We start from the raw sequence: 24,822 nt of genomic DNA on the forward strand, positions 1-24,822 counted from the left end.
CCTCCCTGCGGACCTGGCATCCTTTCACTCCCTCCTCTCTACATTTTCCTCCTCTGTCTCTGCTGCTAAAGCCACTTTCTACCACTCTAAATTCCAAGCATCTGCCTCTAACCCTAGGAAGCTCTTTGCCACCTTCTCCTCCCTCCTGAATCCTCCTCCCCCTCCCCCCCCCCCCCTCCTCCCTCTCTGCAGATGACTTCGTCAACCATTTTGAAAAGAAGGTCGACGACATCCGATCCTCGTTTGCTAAGTCAAACGACACCGCTGGTTCTGCTCACACTGCCCTACCCTGTGCTCTGACCTCTTTCTCCCCTCTCTCCAGATGAAATCTCGCTTCTTGTGACGGCCGGCCGCCCAACAACCTGCCCGCTTGACCCTATCCCCTCCTCTCTTCTCCAGACCATTTCCGGAGACCTTCTCCCTTACCTCACCTCGCTCATCAACTCATCCCTGACCGCTGGCTACGTCCCTTCCGTCTTCAAGAGAGCGAGAGTTGCACCCCTTCTGAAAACACCTACACTCGATCCCTCCGATGTCAACAACTACAGACCAGTATCCCTTCTTTCTTTTCTCTCCAAAACTCTTGAACGTGCCGTCCTTGGCCAGCTCTCCCGCTATCTCTCTCAGAATGACCTTCTTGATCCAAATCAGTCAGGTTTCAAGACTAGTCATTCAACTGAGACTGCTCTTCTCTGTATCACGGAGGCGCTCCGCACTGCTAAAGCTAACTCTCTCTCCTCTGCTCTCATCCTTCTAGACCTATCGGCTGCCTTCGATACTGTGAACCATCAGATCCTCCTCTCCACCCTCTCCGAGTTGGGCATCTCCGGCGCGGCCCACGCTTGGATTGCGTCCTACCTGACAGGTCGCTCCTACCAGGTGGCGTGGCGAGAATCTGTCTCCTCGCCACGCGCTCTCACCACTGGTGTCCCCCAGGGCTCTGTTCTAGGCCCTCTCCTATTCTCGCTATACACCAAGTCACTTGGCTCTGTCATAACCTCACAAGGTCTCTCCTATCATTGCTATGCAGACGACACACAATTAATCTTCTCCTTTCCCCTTCTGATGACCAGGTGGCGAATCGCATCTCTGCATGTCTGGCAGACATATCAGTGTGGATGACGGATCACCACCTCAAGCTGAACCTCGGCAAGACGGAGCTGCTCTTCCTCCCGGGGAAGGACTGCCCGTTCCATGATCTCGCCATCACGGTTGACAACTCCATTGTGTCCTCCTCCCAGAGCGCTAAGAACCTTGGCGTGATCCTGGACAACACCCTGTCGTTCTCAACCAACATCATGGCGGTGGCCCGTTCCTGTAGGTTCATGCTCTACAACATCCGCAGAGTACGACCCTGCCTCACACAGGAAGCGGCGCAGGTCCTAATCCAGGCACTTGTCATCTCCCGTCTGGATTACTGCAACTCGCTGTTGGCTGGGCTCCCTGCCTGTGCCATTAAACCCCTACAACTCATCCAGAACGCCGCAGCCCGTCTGGTGTTCAACCTTCCCAAGTTCTCTCACGTCACCCCGCTCCTCCGCTCCCTCCACTGGCTTCCAGTTGAAGCTCGCATCCGCTACAAGACCATGGTGCTTGCCTACGGAGCTGTGAGGGGAACGGCACCGCAGTACCTCCAGGCTCTGATCAGGCCCTACACCCAAGCAAGGGCACTGCGTTCATCCACCTCTGGCCTGCTCGCCTCCCTACCATTGAGGAAGTACAGTTCCCGCTCAGCCCAGTCAAAACTGTTCGCTGCTCTGGCCCCCCAATGGTGGAACAAACTCCCTCACGACGCCAGGACAGCGGAGTCAATCACCACCTTCCGGAGACACCTGAAACCCCACCTCTTCAAGGAACACCTAGGATAGGATAAGTAATCCTTCTCACCCCCCCTTAATGATTTAGATGCACTATTGTAAAGTGGCTGTTCCACTGGATGTCAGAAGGTGAATTCACCAATTTGTAAGTCGCTCTGGATAAGAGCGTCTGCTCAATGACTTAAATGTAAATGTAATTGTCTATCCCAGCTGATTTGTACAGGTCCAGGTTTTGCAGCTCTCTCAGAACATCTGCTATCTGGATTTGGGTGAAGGAGAAGCTGGGGAGGCTTGGGCAAGTTGCTGCGGGGGGTGCAGAACTGTTGGCCGGGGTTGGGATATGCAGGAGGAAAGCATGGCCAGCCGCAGAGAAATGCTTATTGAAATTCTCGATTATTGTGTATTTATCGGTGGTGACAGTGTTACCTAGCCTTATTGCAATGGGCAGCTGGGAGGAGGTGCTCTTATTCTCCATGGACTTTACAGTGTCACAAAACCTTTTGGAGTTATAAGATGCAAATTTCTGTTTGAAAAAGCTAGCCTTTGCTTTCCTAACTGACTGTGTGTATGTGTGTGTGTACGTGTGTGTGTGTGTGTGTGTGTGTGTGTGTGTGTGTGTGTGTGTGTGTGTGTGTGTGTGTGTGTGTGTGTGTGTGTGTGTGTGTGTGTGTGTGTGTGTGTGTGTGGTATGCAGATGAAAGTTAAAAGCAAACTCAACATTCACTTACCGCCCCACTTACCTGCCTCACTGCTGACCTAAGTATGATGAGAGAAAATGTGAGGCTCCTGCCTGACAAAAAAACTGCTTGTCACCAGACACGCGCAGATACACACAATAATGAGTTCCTTCTGGGCACTGGGCTGTGTTTCTGATTATCTGACTAGAGCAGGAAGATCCCTCAAGAGCGACTTCGAAATTGGACGGCTGTCCGTGTCATGAGGAAGTCAGATAAAGCCGTCAAAACCGTCCACTAGGGGGCAACAGTGAGCGCCATTACCATCAAGTAGGCTTGGGTTTTGCTGTGGAGTTGTAGACTAGGTTGGCATATAGTTGTCATCCAATTACCCTGGATCAGAAGGTACCTTAACCATTCGAGAATGAATGCCTCAACATAATGTTTTAACCCAAAAACCTTAACCCTTTTAAACTTCTGAATTTTATGATTGGAGAAAGAGAGTCAACCCTGGCTGTCAAAAACACTGAAATTTGACGTTAGAAGAAACTTGGATAAGTCTAGTTCTGCAGATAGAGAGCTTGATGGACTAGATATGCGGGTGCATTCGTCCTTGTGTGTGTTTGTGTGTGTGTGTGTGTGTGTGTGCCCGAGTGTGTGTGTGTGCCCGAGTGTGTGTGTGTGCCTGTGTGTGTGTGTGCCTGTGTGTGTGTGTGCCTGTGTGTGTGTGTGCCAGTGTGTTTGTGTGCCCATGTGTTTACACGTGTGTGTTTGTGTGTGTGTGGCTGTGTGTATATGTGTGTGTGTATGTGTGGAAAATGGACTTTGTCCATGTCCTGAGGATGTAGGGAAACGCCTTCAAAAGCAGCAACGAGGGGCAACGATGAGTGCTATCACCATTAAGTAGCCATAAATTATACAATGGCTTTGTGGATGGGGATGGTGGAAGGGCGTAATCTGACTCGTGTTCAATCCCAGTGGTAGACATTCGCTTTTAATGATTATGTTTTAACGCTATCCCTAACCTTAACACTTATCTATTCCCACACACACACACGCACACACACACACTCACACACACACACACACACACACACACACACACACACACACACACACACACACACACACACACACACACACACACACACACACACACATACACACAGCTGAATGGCAATGATTTTTTTTGCTCAGAGCAGGTAATTGAGAGGACCTCTCCATGACTCTTCATTCATGCTCCAGTTGATTGGACAGAGAGAGGAAATGTGTCCACTTTCTGCACATCTGATTTAGTAGATACGTGATATATTTCAGCAAATTTGAGCAGTAGCCCATGAGGGATTCAAAACTGCAACCTTGCGTTTGTCAGTGAAATATCTTGACCATTATGCTAAGATGCAATAATCGGATTTACATCCAACCTTTTGATGCGAGAAAAGTATGTGCTACATGATGATAAGTATGTGGACACCTGCTCGTCCAACATCTCATAACAGCCTCCACTCTACAGGAAGGCTTTTCACTAGATGCTGGAACGTTGCTGCAGGGACTTGCTGCCTTTCACCCACAAGAGCGTTAGTGAGATCGGCAACTGTTTTTTTGCGACCAGGCCAGGCTCTCGGTCAGCTTTCCAATTCATCCCAGGTGTTTGATGGGGTTGAGGTCAGGGCTCTATTCAGGCCAGTCGAGTTCTTCCACACCGATCTCGACGAACCATTTCTGTATGGACCTTGCTTTGCGCACAAGGGCATTATCATGCTGAAACAGGAAATGACCTTTCCCAAACTGTTGCCACAAAGTTGGAAGCACAGTATGTATGCTGTAGCGTTAAGATTTCCCGTCGCTGGAATGAAGGGACCCTAGCCCGAACCATGAAAAAAACACCATTATTCCTCCTCCACTGAACTTTACAGTTTGCACTGTGTATTAGGGCAGGTAGCGTTCTCCTGGCATCCACCAAACCCAGATTCATCCATCGGACTGCCAGATGGTGAGGTGTGATTCATCTCTCCAGAGAACGCAGTTGCTCCAGAGTCCAATGGCTGCGATCTTTACACCACTCCAGCTGACGCTTGGCATTGCACGTGGTGATCATTAAGCTTGTGTGCGGCTGCTCGGCCATGGAAGCCCATTTCATGAAACTCCTGATGAGCAGTTCTTGTGCTGATGTTGCTTCAAGAGGCAGTTTGGAACTGAGTGAGTGTTGCAATCGAGGACAGAATAGTTTTAGACGGTACATGCTTCAACACAACACATTCTATGAGCTTGTGTGGACTACCACTTCGCTGCTGAGCCGTTGTTGCTCCTAGATATTTCCACTTCACAATAACAGCACTTACGGTTGACCAGGGCAGCTCTAGCAGGGCAGACATTTCACGAATTTGACTTGTTGGAAAGGTGGCATCCTCTGACGATGAAACGTTGAAAATCACTGAGCACTTCAGTACTACCAATGTTTGTCTATTGAGATTGTATGGCTGTGTGCTCAATTTTATACACCTGTCAGCAACATGTGTAGCTGAAATTGTAGAATTTACAAATTAGAAGTGTTGGTTATATACTTTTCGCCATGTAGTGTATGTTGGATAAAAAATATCTTGACAGGCCTGATGGGGGAAAAAAAAGAAAAATGTAAAATTGATGCTCCTTTACAAAACATACTGAGGATCTTGTTCTGGTGACATGAAATTCCACGCTTGGCTGACACTTTTGTTCCATAATAACCTCATCATGCAGACAATACTTACACTGTAAATGCTAAAATTATTTTGTGACAAAACCATCAGTTGAGTTGAAAATGCAACGGAAACCCATTTAACTTGTATTTTTTATTCTGTACACAGGAATTTAACCGCGGAAGTAATTTTCATGTTCAACACGTCATCACGAACTGCCTTTTATCCGTAACAAATCAATTGGATGGAAATCTCTTGTTCGTGGATTTTATAATATGAAAATGAAAATCTGTTGCCAATTGGATGGAAAACTAGCTAGTGTTGTACTTGCCTTACTGCCTGGCTTACTGCCTGGCTTACTGCCTGGCTTACTGCCTGGCTTACTGCCTGGCTTACTGCCTGCCTTACTGCCTGCATTCCTGTGAGTGTGTTCCTTTGTGTTAACCTTCCTGTGAGTGTGTTCCTTTGTGTTAAGCTTCCTGTGAGTGTGTTCCTATGTGTTAAGCTTCCTGTGAGTGTGTTCCTATGTGTTAAGCTTCCTGTGAGTGTGTTCCTATGTGTTAAGCTTCCTGTGAGTGTCTTCCTATGTGTTAAGCTTCCTGTGAGTGTGTTCCTATGTGTTAAGCTTCCTGTGAGCGTCTTCCTTTGTGTTAAGCTTCCTGTGAGTGTGTTCCTTTGTGTTAACCTTCCTGTGAGTGTCTTCCTTTGTGTTAAGTTTCCTGTGAGTGTGTTCCTTTGTTTTAACCTTCCTGTGAGTGTCTTCCTTTGTGTTAAGCTTCCTGTGAGTGTGTTCCTTTGTGTTAAACTTCCTGTGAGTGTCTTCCTTTGTGTTAAGCTTCCTGTGAGTGTGTTCCTTTGTGTTAAGCTTCCTGCGCGTGTGTTTCTATGTGTGAACTGGCCTGGAAAGACTAAGAAAACGTGATCAGCTTGTCAGCAAGAAAATGTTTGTCAGCATTTCTACGGGAAATACGCATATTTCTCAGATTTATATAGTTAGTTTGTATAGTTTCTATAGGAAATGCGCATATTTCTCAGATTTATACACATTTATATAGAAAATACACATATCAGATTTATACATGTTTCTATAGGAAATACACATATTTGTCATATTAAACACGTTTCTATCATCTACAACAATGTCATATATTACATCTCCGTTTCAAATGCAACCTCTTAAGTTTTGAATTAACGTTAGATTTGAGGCATTACTCCTCTACCACACAGACAGACACACATATACTGTCACGTTCTGACCTTTATTTCCTTTGTTTTCCTTTGTTTTGTATTTATTTAGTATGGTCAGGGCGTGAGTTGGGTGGGCTGTCTATGTTTGTTTTTCTATGTTTTGGGGTATTTCTATGTTTCGGCCTAGTATGGTTCTCAATCAGAGGCACCCTCCCGGGGCGGCAGGGTAGCCTAGTGGTTAGAGCGTTGGACTAGTAACCGGAAGGTTGCATATTCAAGCCTCTGAGCTGGCAAGGTACAAATCTGTTGTTCTGCCCCTGAACAGGCAGTTAACCCACTGTTCCTAGGCCGTCATTGAAAATAAGAATTTGTTCTTAACTGACTTGCCTAGTTAAATAAAGGTAAAATAAAATAAAAAAAATAAAAAAGTTGTCTCTGATTGAGAATCATACTTAGGTAGCTTGGGTTTCACTGTGTTTGTGGGTGATTGTTCCCGTCTCTGTGTTTTGCACCAGATAGGGCTGTTTTTGGTTTTCCACGTTTATTGTTTTGTAGTGTTCATGTTTATCTGTTTTTATTAAACATGAATCAATATAACCACGCTGCGTTTTGGTCCTCCTCTACTTCACCACAGGAAAACCCTGAAAAAACATACAGACACACATTCACACATACACACACACACACACACACACTCAAACACACTCACACACACACACACACACACACACACACACACACACACACACACACACACACACACACACACACACACACACACTCACACTTACACACACACACACACACACACACACACACACACTCACACACACACACACACACACACACACACACACACACACACACACACACACACACACACACACACACACACACACACACACACACACACACACACACACACACACACACACACACACACACACACACACACACACACACACCGGTGGTAATCGGTGACATTTAAGAAGAGAGAGGATATTATTTTTGTTTCATGAGCATGACCTTATTTCTATTATATCATATTGGATGACTGTCATTCATATTCCATTCACCCAGTTCAATGTTACATTGACAGGTTTAGCTACTACATGATACTCTAATTTCCCCTGTACCCATCATGAGGTTGATACAACCTAGCATTTGAATGAGAGTTTACAAAGTAGATGCACAGGTTGAGAGAAACCTTTGAGTAATCAAGGTGACAGACAGTGACACGTTCAACACCGCCTTGCACACTCTTGCCTGCATCCAGCTGATGCAGGGTGTAATCATTAGTCCCGATAGTTGCAAACGAGAGTTTCCATTGGACACATTCAGGTATCTTTATCCCCCTTTCATTTGTTTCCGTTTAAGAAAAGTTTTTCAACAGAATCGGTAGAATGAATACACCCCTGATCACACACAAACACAGTTCACTTTCATAGCAGCCACATGAAAAAAACATGATCCCATTGATCATTGTGTAATTACTTCTTGCATCTCCGCACTCTCCTCCTCTCAAATTTTCTGTTTGCTTGAGGACTTCAGTACACAACAAATCAGCTGTCAGTGACCTGCCCAAAAAAACGCTAACGCTACACACAGCCTACAAATAAATCACTAGATACTTACATTTACATTTAATACTTTAAACAATGCTACCTAATATAATGTTTACATACCCTACATTATTCATCTCATATGTATACGTATATACTGTACTCTATATCATCTACTGCATCCTTATGTAATACATGTATCACTAGCCACTTTAACTATGCCACTTTGTTTACATACTCATCTCATATGTATATACTGTACTCGATACCATCTACTGTATCTTGCCTATGCTGCTCTGTACCATCACTCATTCATATATCTTTATGTGCAAATTCTTTATCCCCTTACACTTGTGTGTATAAGACAGTAGTTTTGGAATTGTTAGTTAGATTACTTGTTGGTTATTACTGCATTGTCAGAACTAGAAGCACAAGCATTTCGCTACACTCGCATTAACATCTGCTAACCATGTGTATGTGACAAATAAATTTGATTTGATTTGATTTGATCAGATCATTGTCACCATAATAACGTCAGAGTCAACATATCTACTAGTAAACCTGCTACAATCATGCAGTACAGTGTACAGTCAGAGAGAAGTGTTAGCAGTTACAGCGACGGGCCTTGGTTGCAATAAATTAATAAAACCAAAACCTTACATTGACTTGGAAAAGCTACAGTGTTGGATAGTCATATCCAGCTAGCTAACATAGCATCCTTATCTGTTTGAGCCATATGTTTGTGTAGGCTAAGCTAGCTAGCTGCATTTGCTAGCTAAGTCAAAGTGAAATAAAAACTAAATACAACTAAATATATTTGTACCCAGCAGAGGACGGAAACTAGCTGTCCTCTGGCTACACCGTGGTGCTACCCTACAGAGTGATGTTGAGGCTACTCTAGACCTTCATTGCAAATGATCTAAAAAGGATAACTTTTTGAATGTTTCGCAATTTTTATTTTCATGAAATTAATGAGGAGGAGCCTCCACACACACACACACACACACACACACACACACACACACACACACACACACACACACACACACACACACACACACACACACACACACACACACACACACACACACACACACACACACACACACACACACACACACACACACACACACAGAGAGAACCTAATCCTGGGTGCTTGAATTGCACAGATTCATTTTCTATTGAATTGCACCAGGAGGCAAAAAAAATGCATCTTGGGTGAAAACCTATTAGGTGTTCGGGGATTAAATCTTATAGCTAAGCCTAGATCAAATATCTGATTGTTCAGCCTAAGCTTCAAGGTGATGCATACACACACCGACGCACACACACACACACACACTAGGGAGAAGCAGGCAAAATAAATGAATACTTTTCACTTTTTCTTTACCCAGATGAATTCTTTACCCAGACATTTTAAGTGTTCATGTAGACACCCAGCATCGACCCAATCAATCCACTCTAATGCATTTTTCCTTCTCTCTCTAATTGCGCTTGTTTCACTCAAACTTTTGGCAAATGCAAACCCTTTTCAGTGGGGCTAGGTCATAATACATGTTAAAAAACCCTCTTCAGTGGGCCTAGGTAATAATACATGTTACAAACCCTCTTCAGTGGGCCTAGGTCATAATACATGTTTCAAACCCTCATCAGTGGGCCTAGGTCATAATACATGTTACAAACCCTCTTCAGTGGGCCTAGGTCATAATACATGTTACAAACCCTCTTCAGTGGAACTATAAATTAATACGTGTTTCAAACCCTCTTCTTTGGAACTATAAATTAATACATGTTACAAACCCTCTTCAGTGGGCCTAGGTCATAATATATGTTACAAACCCTTTTCAGTGGGGCTGGACCTGAAAACATGTTTCAAACCCTCTTCAGTGGGCCTAGGTCATAATACATGTTACAAACCCTCTTCAGTGGAACTATAAATTAATACGTGTTTCAAACCCTCTTCTTTGGAACTATAAATTAATACATGTTACAAACCCTCTTCAGTGGGCCTAGGTCATAATATATGTTACAAACCCTTTTCAGTGGGGCTGGACCTGAAAACATGTTTCAAACCCTCTTCAGTGTGGCTAGGTCATAATACATGTTTCAAACCCTCTTCAGTGGGCGTAGGTCATAATACATGTTTAAAACCCTCTTCAGTGGGCCTAGGTCATAATACATGTTTCAAACCCTCTTCAGTGTGGCTAGGTCATAATACATGTTTAAAACCCTCTTCAGTGGGCCTAGGTCATAATACATGTTTCAAACTCTCTTCAGTGGGGTTATAAATTAATACATGTTTCAAACCCTCTTCAGTGTGGCTAGGTCATAATACATGTTTAAAACCCTCTTCAGTGTGGCCTAGGTCATAATACATGTTTCAAACCCTCTTCAGTGGGCCTAGGTCATAATACATGTTTCAAACCCTCTTCAGTGGGCCTAGGTCATAATACATGTTTAAAACCCTCTTCAGTGTGGCTAGGTCATAATACATGTTTCAAACCCTCTTCAGTGGGCCTAGGTCATAATACATGTTTCAAACCCTCTTCAGTGGGCCTAGGTCATAATACATGTTTCAAACCCTCTTCAGTGGAGCTGGATATTAAAACCTTTCTGGTGCAGGCTTTCCGCTAGCGACCCACCTCGACAACATCCGGTGAAATTGCAGAGGGCCGAATTCAAAATACAGAAATAGTCATAAAAAACGTTCATAAAAAAATATAAGTGTAATACATGTTTGAAAACCCTCTTTCAAAAAGGCTTTACAGCGAAAGCATTCCATGCAATTATCTGAGGACAGATACACATACAAAAGCATCAAAGACATTTTCCAACCAAATAGATGCATAACGAAAGTCAGAAATAGCACTAAAATAAATATGTTATCCTTTGAAGATTGTAATGTTTTTGCAATCCCAAAGGTCTCAGTTACACAATAAATGGTCGGTTTTTTCGATAAAGTCATCGAAAAGTTTATATCCCAAAATGTCTGTTTATTTGGGGGCGTTTGATTCCGAAATACACCGTTTCCAACTCGCCCAACATGCCAACAAAGGATATAATAAATCCAAACATTTCAAACAACGTTTCTAATCCAACCTCAGGTACCCTGAAATGTAAATAATCTATAAAATTTAAGACGAAATAAGCTGTTTCCAATACCGGAGAAAACAACGAGGAGCGCACTCTCATTCACGCGCACCAAAAGACTAGAGTCCATCATAGTGACACTTAGAAAGAGTATGACTACATCTTTATTTAAAGCAAAAAACATTGAACAATTTCTAAAGACTGTTGACATCTAGTGGAAGCCATAGGAACTGCAATCTGGGTCCTAAAATTCCAGCTTCCCCATAAAAAAATAATTGAAATTCCAATGACCTCAAAGAAAAAAATCCTAGATGGATTTTCCTCTGGGTTTCGCCTGCCAAATCAGTTCTGTTATAGTCACAGTGTCACGCCTTGGTCTTAGTATTTTGTGTTTTAGTTAACATTTACATTTAAGTCATTTAGCAGACGCTCTTATCCAGAGCGACTTACAAATTGGTGAATTCACCTTCTGACATCCAGTGGAACAGCCACTTTACAATAGTGCATCTAAATCATTAAGGGGGGGGGTGAGAAGGATTACTTATCTTATCCTAGGTATTCCTTGAAGAGGTGGGGTTTCAGGTGTCTCCGGAAGGTGGTGATTGACTCCGCTGTCCTGGCGTCGTGAGGGAGTTTGTTCCACCATTGGGGGGCCAGAGCAGCAACAGTTTTGACTGGGCTGAAAACTGTACTTCCTCAATGGTAGGGAGGCGAGCAGGCCAGAGGTGGATGAACGCAGTGCCCTTGCTTGGGTGTAGGGCCTGATCAGAGCCTGGAGGTACTGCGGTGCCGTTCCCCTCACAGCTCCGTAGGCAAGCACCATGGTCTTGTAGCGGATGCGCTTCAACTGGAAGCCAGTGGAGAGAGCGGAGGAGCGGGGGTGACGTGAGAGAACTTGGGAAGGTTGAACACAGACGTGCGGCGTTCTGGATGAGTTGTAGGGGTTTAATGGCACAGGCAGGGAGCCCAGCCAACAGCGGTTGCAGTAATCCAGACGGGAGATGACAAGTGCCTGGATTAGGACCTGCGCCCTTCTTCAGTGTGGCAGGGTCATAATCTGCATGTTGTAGAGCATGAACCTACTTCAGGGCCACCGCCATGATGTTGGTTGAGAATGACAGGGTGTTGTCCAGGATCACGCCAAGGTTCTTAGCGCTCTGGGAGGACGACACAACGGAGTTGTCAACCGTGATGGCGAGGTCATGGAACGGGCAGTCCTTCCCCGGGAGGAAGAGCAGCTCCGTCTTGCCGAGGTTCAGCTTGAGGTGGTGATCCGTCATCCACACTGATATGTCTGCCAGACATGCAGAGATGCGATTCGCTCCTGGTCATCAGAAGGGGAAAGGAGAAGATTAATTGTGTGTCGTCTGCATAGCAATGATAGGAGAGACCATGTGAGGTTATGAAGAGCCAAGTGACTTGGTGTATAGCGAGAATAGGAGAGGGCCTAGAACAGAGCCCTGGGGGACACCAGTGGTGAAACGCTCTTCAGTGGGACAGATTCTCGCCACGCACCTGTTTGTCAGGTAACGCAATCTGGGCCGCGCGGAGATCAACTGGAGAGGGTGGAGAGGAGGATCTGATGGTTCACAGTATCGAAGGCAGCCGATAGGTCTAGAAGGATGAGAGCAGAGGAGAGAGTTAGCTTTAGCAGTGCGGAGCGCCTCATGATACAGAGAAGAGCAGTCTCAGTTGAATGACTAGTCTTGAAACCTGACTGATTTGGATCAAGAAGGTCATTCTGAGAATACATAGTGGGAGAGCTGGCCAAGGACGGCACGTTCAAGAGTTTTGGAGAGAAAGAAAGAAGGGATACTGGTCTGTAGTTGTTGACATCGGTGGGATCGAGTGTAGGTTTTTTCAGAAGGGGTGCAACTCCTCTCTTGAAGACGGAAGGTACGTAGCTAGGGTCAGGGATGAGTTGATGAGCAGGTGAGGTAAAGAAGGTCCCCGGAAATGGTCTGGAGAAGAGGGGAGGGGATAGGGTCAAGCGGGCAGGTTGTTGGGCGGCCGGCCGTCACAAGAAGCGAGATTTCATCTGGAGAGAGAGGGAGAAAGAGGTCAGAGCACAGGGTAGGGCAGTGTGAGCAGAACCAGCGGTGTCGTTTGACTTAGCAAACGAGGATCGGATGTCGTCGACCTTCTTTTCAAAATGGTTGACGAAGTCATCTGCAGAGGGAGGAGGGGGGGGAGGGGGAGGAGGTTTCAGGAGGGAGGAGAAGGTGGCAAAGAGCTTCCTAGGGTTAGAGGCAGATGCTTGGAATTTAGAGTGGTAGAAAGTGGCTTTAGCAGCAGAGACAGAGGAGGAAAATGTAGAGAGGAGGGAAAAGGATGCCAGGTCCGCAGGGAGGCGAGTTTTCCTCCATTTCCGCTCGGCTGCCCGGAGCTCTGTTCTGTGAGCTCGCAATGAGTCATCGAGCCACGGAGCGGGAGGGGAGGACCGAGCCGGCCTGGAGGATAGGGGACAGAGAGAGTCAAAGGATGCAGAAAGGGAAGAGAGGAGGGTTGAGGAGGCAGACTCAGGAGAAAGGTTGGAGAAGGTATGAGCAGAGGGAAGAGATGATAGGATGGAAGAGGAGAGAGTAGCGGGGGAGAAGAGCGAAGGTTGGGACGTTACCATCCGAGTAGGGGCAGTGTGGGAAGTGTTGGATGAGAGCGAGAGGGAAAAGGATACAAGGTAGTGGTCGGAGACTTGGAGGGGAGTTGCAATGAGGTTAGTGGAAGAACAGCATCTAGTAAAGATGAGGTCGAGCGTATTGCCTGCCTTGTGAGTAGGGGGAAGGTGAGAGGGTGAGGTCAAAAGAGGAGAGGAGTGGAAAGAAGGAGGCAGAGAGGAATGAGTCAAAGGTAGACGTGGGGAGGTTAAAGTCGCCCAGGACTGTGAGAGGTGAGCCGTCCTCAGGAAAGGAGCTTATCAAGGCATCAAGCTCATTGATGAACTCTCCGAGGGAACCTGGAGGGCGATAAATGATAAGGATGTTAAGCTTGAAAGGGCTGGTAACTGTGACAGCATGGAATTCAAAGGAGGCGATAGATAGATGGGTAAGGGGAGAGAGAGAAATGACCACTTGGGAGAGATGAGGATCCCGGTGCCACCACCCCGCTGACCAGAAGCTCTCGGGGTGTGCGAGAACACGGGGGCGGACGAAGAGAGAGCAGTAGGAGTAGCAGTGTTATCTGTGGTGATCCATGTTTCCGTCAGTGCCAGGAAGTCGAGGGACTGGAGGGAGGCATAGGCTGAGATGAACTCTGCCTTGTTGGCCGCAGATCGGCAGTTCCAGAGGCTACCGGAGACCAGGAACTCCACGTGGGTCGTGCGCGCTGGGACCACCAGATTAGGGTGGCCGCGGCCACGCGGTGTGGAGCGTTTGTATGGTCTGTGCAGAGAGGAGAGAACAGGGATAGATAGACACATAGTTGACAGGGTACAGAAGAGGCTACGCTAATGCAAAGGAGATTGGAATGACAAGTGGACTACACGCTCGAATGTTCAGAAAGTTATTGAAGAATCTTATAGACTAAAATGATTGAAATGGTACAGTACTGCTGGAGTAGGCTAGCTGGTAGTGGCTGCGATGTAGCTAACCTAGAAAATCGCTCTAGGCTAAACAATTGACTTAGATACAAAGACGGCTAATAGCTAGCTACGATCAAACAAAAAAACCGTTGTACTGTAATAGTTACTACAGTGCTGCTATTCGGGGGCTAGCTGGCTAGCTACGTTAAGAGAACGACAATAGCTGGCCAGCTAACCTAGAAAATCGATCTAGGCTACACAATTGTCTTAGATACAAAGACGGCTATGTAGCTAGCTAGCTACGATCAAACAAAACAAACCGTTGTACTGTAATAGTTACTACAGTTAATTAGTTGGTCAGGCCAGGGTGTGACATGGGTTTATGTTATTGTGTTGTCATATTGGGGTTTTTGTAGGCATTGGGATTGTGGTTGATTAGGGGCGTGTTTAGTTTAGGTTTGGCTGCCTGAAGCGGTTCTCAATCAGAGTCAGGTGATTCTTGTTGTCTCTGATGGGGAACCGTATTTAGGTAGCCTGGGTTTCACTGTGTATTTCGTAGGTGATTGTTCCTGTCTCTGTTTCACCAGATAGGCTGTAATTAGGTTTCACGTTCCGTTTGTTGTTTTGTATTTGTCTCAGTTATTTTCATGTATTCGTCATTTGTTTCATTAAAAAACATGAGTAACCAACACGCTGCATTTCGGTCCGACTCTCTTTCGACAAACGAAGAACGTCGTTACACACAGGCATTATATTAACAGTTTTAGAAACTGTGTGTTTTCCATCCGATAATACCATGCATAAGCATATCCTCGCTTCTGGGCCTGAGTAACAAGCAGTTTACTTCGGGCACCTCAGTCATCCAAACTTCCGAATACTGCCCCCTATCCCTAAGAAGTGGGGCTGGATTTTAATGCATGTTTCACACCCTCTTCAGTGTGGCTGGATCTTATGTATGAGACAGCAGGGACATTTATTTAAGAAGGAGGAGAGACACTCAGGTTTTGTTCAAATCACTGACACTGGGCTTTTGCTTTGGCTTCACTGAGCCCCTCTCATTCTAAATGCGCACACACACACACACACACACACACGCACACTTCTACCTTATAATATCTTGACAGCCTCCGTGCCTTGGGGTCACACATCTCCATATTTCTGCTAACTTTGATAAACAAAAAAGAAAAGATAGAAAATTAGTTTTGCAAATTTTGGTTGGTGTTTAAAATGCATGGCTGTCCATGAGCATGCACATACTGTGTCTACCTGTCCATGAGCATGCACCTGCTGTGTCTACCTGTCCATGAGCATGCACCTGCTGTGTCTACCTGTCCATGAGCTTGCACCTGCTGTGTCTACCTGTCCATGAGCATGCACCTGCTGTGTCTACCTGTCCATGAGCATGCACCTGCTGTGTCTACCTGTCCATGAGCATGCACCTGCTGTGTCTACCTGTCCATGAGCATGCACCTGCTGTGTCTACCTGTCCATGAGCATGCACCTGCTGTGGACGTGCCGTCGTCTAACTGTCTATGAGCATGCTGTGTTGTATAGGACAGAACATGTGAAGATCTGCTACACTCTGGTGCTATCTAGAACCTTTTAGGCTTCTTCGACTGTCCCCATAGGAGAACTCTGTCCCATAGGAGAACCCTTTGAATAACCCTTTCTGGTTGCAGGTAGAATAACCATTTTGGGTCCAGGTAGAACCTTTCATAATAAGGGTTCTACATGGAACCCAAAATGCTCCTACCTGGAAGCAAAAAGGGTTCTCCAAAGGGTTCTCCTATGGGACAGAGTTCTCCTATGGGGAACTCCAGATAACCCTTTGTAAACCTTGTTTCTAAGAGTGAAGAGTCTCTCAGACCTAAGCGAAGGATGAATGATCTTCTACACCCCTGATTCCCTTTTTGGGCAGGTAAATGGGTTCATGTGGGGCGGCAGGGTAGCCTAGTGGTTAGAGCGTTGGACTAGTAACCAAAAGGTTGCAAGTTTGAATCCCCGAGCTGACAAGGTACAAATCTGTCGTTCTGCCCCTGAACGGGCAGTTAACCCACTGTTCCTCGGCCGTCATTGAAAATAAGAATTTGTTCTTAACTGACTTGCCTAGTAAAATAAAGGTAAAAAAATAAATAAAAATGTGCTCTGAGCTGAACACTGAGTGTTAAATCTCAGACTGAAATCCTGTAAGGGTTCAGCTCTAGTTCCTCCCAGCACACCATTCACAAGATTCAACTAGCTAGTAGATTGTAGACATTAGGAATAGTAGTTGTGACATTTAAAAAGAGAGTTAGACATACGTTTATTGTACTAATGTACTTTACATCGTTGAATTATTGGACATACCTAGACAATCATGGGATAGCATAGAACCATGTGGGGAACACACACAAGCACACACACAAACACAGACACACACATTCACGAGACCCACAGGGAAGAGAAAGAGCACACTGATTTATCCTCGATTCAATGTCATGACACACTTTTAATTAGTGATGGGCAGTCCGGCTCTTTTCAGTGAGACGGCTCTTTTGGCTCCCAAACGGCTCTTTTCAGTGAGACGCCTCTTTTGGCTCCCAAACGGCTCTTTTCAGTGAGACGGCTCTTTTGGCTCCCAAACGGCTCTTTTCAGTGAGACGGCTCTTTTGGCTCCCAAACGGCTCTTTTCAGTGAGACGGCTCTTTTGGCTCCCAAACGGCTCTTTTCAGTGAGACGCTCTTTTGGCTCCCAAACGGCTCTTTTCAGTGAGACGGCTCTTTTGGCTCCCAAACGTCTCTTTAAGAAAAATGTTCTGTCTTTTTTCAAGTCAAACAGTTTTCGATAGTTTGACTATGATTGGTGTTAAAACAATTCTGATTAACATTAAATGAAATCATATTCTACCTTAACCATAATGTATTTAAAAATGCATTGGTTTGTTATGAAAAATAATGCTTTTATACATTTGCATTTATTAAAGTATAACTTTTTAATGTATATAAACAAAGTGCATATAAAGATAAACAAAGAAAAATAAATAACCATGTTCAAAACTGCAGCATCGCACTTAAGACATTAAAACCCTCTTTTCTCCCTCTCTTCTTTATTGCCATGTTATAACCAGCAGCACACAGAAATGCTGACCATATTTAGCTTTTTACGAGAGATTTGCAGTCAGAAATGCAAACTGCCTCACTTTCGAGGGGCTGATGCGGTTTCTTCTCTCAGTAATTGTTTGTACCATTTTTGAGAATGTGCCCACTATGCAGAGTCTCCATGACTTTAGTAAGAAGTGGGTAGACAGAGGCCTTGCTCTTCCACCAGCTCAGAGGATCTGCAGATCTTTGGGGGAGGGGCTCCTCCAAATAGGACCGGACCTCCATTATGACATCTGCTGAGGGATTCCTTCGTGCTGCATCCACAGTTGCTCTCTCGTCAAACAGCATCCAAACAGCAGATGTTTGTGGCACTACTGCTGGTGCTTCTGCTCCATCTGATCCCTCTTCTTCCTGTTGCCCTGGTGCCTGAGCCAGCTGACTGCTGGGGCTGTCCCTCCCTCTTCTTCCTGTTGCCCTGGTGCCTGAGCCAGCTGACTGCTGGGGCTTTCCCTCCCTCTTCTTCCTGTTGTCCTGGTGCCTGAGCCAGCTGACTGCTGGGGCTTTCCCTCCCTCTTCTTCCTGTTGCCCTGGTGCCTGAGCCAGCTGACTGCTGGGGCTGTCCCTCCCTCTTCTTCCTGTTGCCCTGGTGCCTGAGCCAGCTGACTGCTGGGGCTTTCCCTCCCTCTTCTTCCTGTTGCCCTGGTGCCTGAGCCAGCTGACTGCTGGGGCTTTCCCTCCCTCTTCTTCCTGTTGTCCTGGTGCCTGAGCCAGCTGACTGCTGGGCTTTCCCTCCCTCTTCTTCCTGTTGCCGTGGTGCTGACTGCTGGGGCTTTCCCTCCCTCTTCTTCCTGTTGCCCTGGTGCCTGAGCCAGCTGACTGCTGGGGCTTTCCCTCCCTCTTCTTCCTGTTGCCCTGGTGCCTGAGCCAGCTGACTGCTGGGGCTTTCCCTCCCTCTTCTTCCTGTTGTCCTGGTGCCTGAGCCAGCTGACTGCTGGGGCTTTCCCTCCCTCTTCTTCCTGTTGCCCTGGTGCCTGAGCCAGCTGACTGCTGGGGCTGTCCCTCCCTCTTCTTCCTGTTGCCCGGGTGCCTGAGCCAGCTGACTGCTGGGGCTTTCCCTCCCTCTTCTTCCTGTTGCCCTGGTGCCTGAGCCAGCTGACTGCTGGGGCTTTCCCTCCCTCTTCTTCCTGTTGCCCTGGTGCCTGAGCCAGCTGACTGCTGGGGCTTTCCCTCCCTCTTCTTCCTGTTGCCCTGGTGCCTGAGCCAGCTGACTGCTGGGGCTGTCCCTCCCTCTTCTTCCTGTTGTCCTGGTGCCTGAGCCAGCTGACTGCTGGGGCTTTCCCTCCCTCTTCTTCCTGTTGTCCTGGTGCCTGAGCCAGCTGACTGCTGGGGCTTTCCCTCCCTGCTTTTGAGGTTATTCTATGAAGAGCCTCATCAATCGCTCTGTCATCACTGAAGACTAACTTTTTAAGCCTGTGGTCAAGTGCAGCGGTTTCTGTAAGCACGTGATTATATTCCATTCTGTGGAACTTTCTATCCAATGACAAACATAGGGTGTCCAACTCTGGCTCATGTGCTGTAGTTACATTTGCCTCTCTCTGGTGGCTGGCTGTGATTCGCTGCAGACCCTTACACGGGAGTATCATTTTTGAGGCTGTGACATAGCTGAAGAGAGAGAACAGTAACTTAGTAGTTCAGGTTCAAGTTTTGTCTACTGATACTACATTCTCATCTACTGCTCATATACATATACAGTGTAATACTGGATTAAATAATAATTTAGTAATAACTGCTTACTGTACCTCTCTCCACTGATCTCCACAGTGACCTGCTCAAAGGGTTCCAGGACTCTGCACACCTCCTCCACCACCTCCCATTCCTCATGGGTCAAAGCATCATTAGGTGCATTGACAATGACCAGGGTAGACAATATGGCATCGTTTGACTCAAGAAACCACTTCAATATATAAAATGTTGAATTCCAATAGTGCAGAGTCTTGTTTAGGCCTCAGCTCAGGCGTCCCCATCTGCCATTGTGAATACTTAACATTTTCAGCACCCACTGTGCTCCTGTGGCCACTTTGTCCACAGTGGCCTTCATCACCTTCAGGGCATCTCTTTAATCAGGTTGATTGTGTGGGCAAGACAGGGATGATGGGACCATTTGAACATTTTCACGCCTTTGGTGATGTTAGCTGTATTGTTGCTAACACAACAGACCACTTCTCCATCTACTTGCCATTCTCTGGCCACTCTCAACAGTTCCTCTGCCAAGTTCTCTGACGTGTGTCTGTCGCTGAACTCAAAGCAGACCAGAAGACAGCTAGACATCGAAAAATCTTCAATGAAGTGACATGTAACCGACATGTAAGAAGTGGTTTCCCTTGATGTCCAGCAGTCAGTGGTAAGGCAAACTGCAGTAGCGTTTTGGACTCTTTCCCGACCTGAAGCCGGTGTGCTCTCGTACAGTTGTGGAATAAGTGATTTTGAAAGAATTTTCCTGCTTGGAATTGTGTACATTGGATTTAGACTTTTGCTATAATTTCTAAAAACTCTGTCCTCCACAACCGAAAATGGCTGGAAATGGCAATCATCTTAGCCAATGCAATATCAATTTGTGCTTGTTTTGTTACAGACTTAGACTTTGGCATAAACTGGTCCATAGAAGACTGCATTGCTGCCTACTTGACTGAGTGGATACATCTCCACATGTGGAGGTGGTGGCCCTACCACTATCACTAGCAGGTCCGCTAGTTTCTCCAAGCTCCGCTACAGATAGCTTCACAGTTGGGTGCACAGTGCACATATGCCGGTGTAGGTTGTGCGAGGAACCAGCTTTATATGAGATTTTTTTATGGCAAATTCTACACTGTGCTCTAACATTGTTTACGTTATTAAAATGCATCCAAATGCTACTGTGCTTCAGACTCGTTTTCCAGCTGTTGTTTTCACAGCTGTCCTTCCTCTCTCTCCTCGGCTGCTAAGTATGTGACTGTGAGAGTTGGCTCGGCCCTCTCTCACCATCTTTGGAACGAACGTGTGCTTGAGCACTTAGGCCTATATTATTATTTTTATTTTTTCGTTCTTTGAATTAGTTATTTCTATTCATTTAAATGTTTTGATTATTCGTATCTACATTTTTTATATTTTTTTAAAAAGATTTGGCTCTTCTGATATGCTAGCCGGCTCTCAACATTCACCTACAAGAGCCGACTCGTTCGCGAAAGACCCATCACTACTTATAATATACACACAAACACACAGGTGAAGGGAACGTGACAAGATGGCAGGAAACTGCTACCCACAGAGAGAGATAATGAACAGGTGTCCAGAGAACACTGAAGAATACCCGTGTGTGTGTGGAGGACATTTGCATACAGGACGTTTGCTCAGTGGGCCTTGCACACACACACACACACACACACACATGCGTGCAAGTACGCACACACACACACACACACACACACACACACACACACACACACACACACACACACACACACACACACACACACACACACACACACACACATGTGTTTATGTGTGAATATGTTCAAGGCCCACTGAGCAAATGTCCTGTATGGCTCAGTAGGCATTATGACCTGAGCATGTGAGAACAGATGCCATGTCACTGCAATATCCTCACAGTCCCTGTGTAGAGGCCAAGGGGCCAGAAAACTTCCTGGTCACAATCACAATATCCTCACAGTCCCTGTGTAGAGGCCAAGGGGCCAGAAAACTTCCTGGTCACAATCACAATATCCTCACAGTCCCTGTGTAGAGGCCAAGGGGCCAGAAAACTTCCTGGTCACAATCACAATATCCTCACAGTCCCTGTGTAGAGGCCAAGGGGCCAGAAAACGTCCTGGTCACAATCACAATATCCTCACAGTCCCTGTGTAGAGGCCAAGGTGTAACGGCGTTCTTCGTTTGTTGAATGAGAGTCGGACCGAAATGCAGCGTGTTGGTTACTCATGTTTTTTAATGAAGAAAAAACGGAACTATACATGAAATAACTAATAAATGAAAAACAACAAACGGAACGTGAAACCTAATACAGCCTGACTGGTGAAACTACACAGAGACAGGAACAATCACCCACCAAATACACAGTGAAACCCAGGCTACCTAAATACGATTCCCCATCAGAGACAACAAGAATCACCTGACTCTGATTGAGAACCGCCTCAGGCAGCCAAACCTAAACTAAACACACCCCTAATCAACCACAATCCCAATGCCTACAAAAACCCCAATATGACAACACAATAACATAAACCCATGTCACACCCTGGCATGACCAACTAATTAACTAAAACACAAAATACTAAGACCAAGGCGTGACACAAGGGGCCAGAAAACTTCCTGGTCACAATCACAATATCCTCACAGTCCCTGTGTAGAGACCAAGGGGCCAGAAAACTTCCTGGTCACAATCACAATATCCTCACAGTCCCTGTGTAGAGACCAAGGGGCCAGAAAACTTCCTGGTCACAATCACAATATCCTCACAGTCCCTGTGTAGAGACCAAGGGGCCAGAAAACTTCCTGGTCACAATCACAATATCCTCACAGTCCCTGTGTAGAGACCAAGGGGCCAGAAAACTTCCTGGTCACAATCACAATATCCTCACAGTCCCTGTGTAGAGGCCAAGGTGCCAGAAAACTTCCTGGACATAATCACACTATTTTCAAAACACAACCAAACTCATCTAAAGCAACCAATAAAACCCATCTCAGAACAAAACACATCTTTATCCACCACTAGGTCCTCTGTCAACCACTAGGTCCTCTGTCAACCACTAGGTCCTCTGTCAACCACTAGGTCCTCTGTCCACCACTCGGTCCTCTGTCCACCACTAGGCCTTCTGTCCACCACTAGGCCCTCTGTCCACCACTATGCCCTCTGTCCACCACTAGGCCCTCTGTCCACCACTATGCCCTCTGTCCACCACTAGGTCCTCTGTCACCCACTAGGCCCTCTGTCACCCACTAGGCCCTCTGTCCACCACTAGGTCCTCTGTCACCCACTAGGTCCTCTGTCCACCACTATGCCCTCTGTCCACCACTAGGTCCTCTGTCCACCACTATGCCCTCATTCCACCACTAGGTCCTCTGTCACCCACTAGGTCCTCTGTCCACCACTAGGCCCTCTGTCCACCACTAGGTCCTCTGTCCACCACTATGCCCTCTGTCCACCACTAGGTCCTCTGTCCACCACTAGGTCATTTATCCACCACTAGAGCCTCTGTCCAACACTAGAGCCTCTGTCCACCACTAGGTCATTTATTCACCACTAGGTCCTCTGTCAACCACTCGGTCCTCTGTCAACCACTAGGACCTCTGTCCACCACTAGGTCCTCTGTCCACCACTAGGTCCTCTGTCACCCACTAGGCACTCTGTCCACCACTAGGCACTCTGTCCACCACTAGGTCCTCTGTCTACCACTAGGTCCTCTATCCACCACAAGGTCCTTTGTCCACCACTAGGTCCACCACTACGTCCTCTGTCCACCACTAGGACCTCTGTCCACCACTAGGTCATCTGTCCACCACTAGGTCCTCTGTCCACCACTAGGCCCTCTGTCCACCACTATGTCCTCTGTCCACCACCAGGTCCTCTGTCTACCACTAGGTCCTCTGTCCACCACTAGGACCTCTGTCCACCTCTATGACCTCTGTCCACCAACAGGTCCTCTGTCTACCACTAGGTCCTCTGTCCACCACTAGGACCTCTGTCCACCTCTATGACCTCTGTCCACCAACAGGACCTCTGTCAACCACTAGGCCATCTGTCCAACACTAGGTCCACAACTAGGCCCTCTGTCCACCATTACGTCCTCTGTCCACCACCAGGTCCTCTGTCTACCACAAGGTCCTCTGTCCTCCACTAGGTCCTCTGTCCACCACTAGGCCATCTGTCCACCACTAGGTCCTCTGTCCACCACTAGGCCCTCTGTCCACCACTAGGACCTCTGTCCACCTCTATGACCTCTGTCCAACACTAGGTCCTCTGTCCACCACTAAGTCCTCTGTCCACCACTAGGTCCTCTGTCTTCCACAAGGTCCTCTGTCCTCCACTAGGTCCTCTGTCAACCACTAGGTCCTCTGTCAACCACTAGGCCTTCTGTCCACCACTAGGCCCTCTGTTGTCCACCACGTCCTCTGTCCACCACTAGGTCATCTGTCCATCACTATGCCCTCTGTCCACCACTAGGCCCTCTGTCCACCACAAGGTCCTCTGTCCAACACTAGGTCCACCACTAGGTTCACTCTACTAGGCCTTTTCTCCAACACTAGTTTCACCATTAGGTCATCTGTCCACCACTAGGTTCACCACTAGGCCCTCTGTCCACCACTACGTCCTCTGTCCAACACCAGGTCCTCTGTCTACCACTAGGACATCTGTCCACCTCTATGTCCTCTGTCCTCCACCAGGTCCTCTGTCTACCACTAGGTTCTCTGTCCACCACTAGGACCTCTGTCCACCACCAGGTCCTCTGTCCTCCACCAGGTCCTCTGTCTACCACTAGGCCCTCTGTCCACCACTAGGCCCTCTGTCCACCACTAGGCCCTCTGTCCACCACTAGGCCCTCTGTCCACCACTAGGCCCTCTGTCCACCACTAGCTCCTTTGTCCACCAATAGGTCCACCATTAGGTCCACCACTACATCCTCTGTCCACCACTAGGACGTCTGTCCACCACGATGTCCTTTGTACACCACATGGTTGTCTGTCCACCACTAGGCCCTCTGTCCACCACTAGGCCCTCTGTCCACCGATAGGCACTCTGTCCACCACTAGGTCCTTTGTCCACCACTAGGTCCACCACTAGGTCCACTGTCCACCCCTAGGTCCACCACTAGGTCCACCACTAGGCCCTCTGTCCACCACTAGGCCCTCTGTCCACCACTAGGTCCTTTGTCCACCACTAGGTCATTTGTCCACCACTAGATCCATTGTCCTCCACTACGTCCTCTGTCCACCACTCTCTGTCCACCATTAGGTCCTCTGTCCACCACTAGGTCCTCTGTCCACCACTAGGTCCACCACTAGATCCTCTGTCCACCACTACGTCCTCTGTCCATCCACTACGTCCTCCGTCCACCACTACGTCCTCCGTCCACCACTACGGTCCTCCGGCCACCACTAGGCACTCTGTCCACCACTAGGTCCTCTATCCACCACTAGGCACTCTGTCCACCACTAGGTCCTCTGT

This window comes from Oncorhynchus masou, chromosome 13 (genome assembly GCF_036934945.1).
Source record: "Oncorhynchus masou masou isolate Uvic2021 chromosome 13, UVic_Omas_1.1, whole genome shotgun sequence".
Taxonomy (NCBI): Eukaryota; Metazoa; Chordata; class Actinopteri; order Salmoniformes; family Salmonidae; genus Oncorhynchus; species Oncorhynchus masou.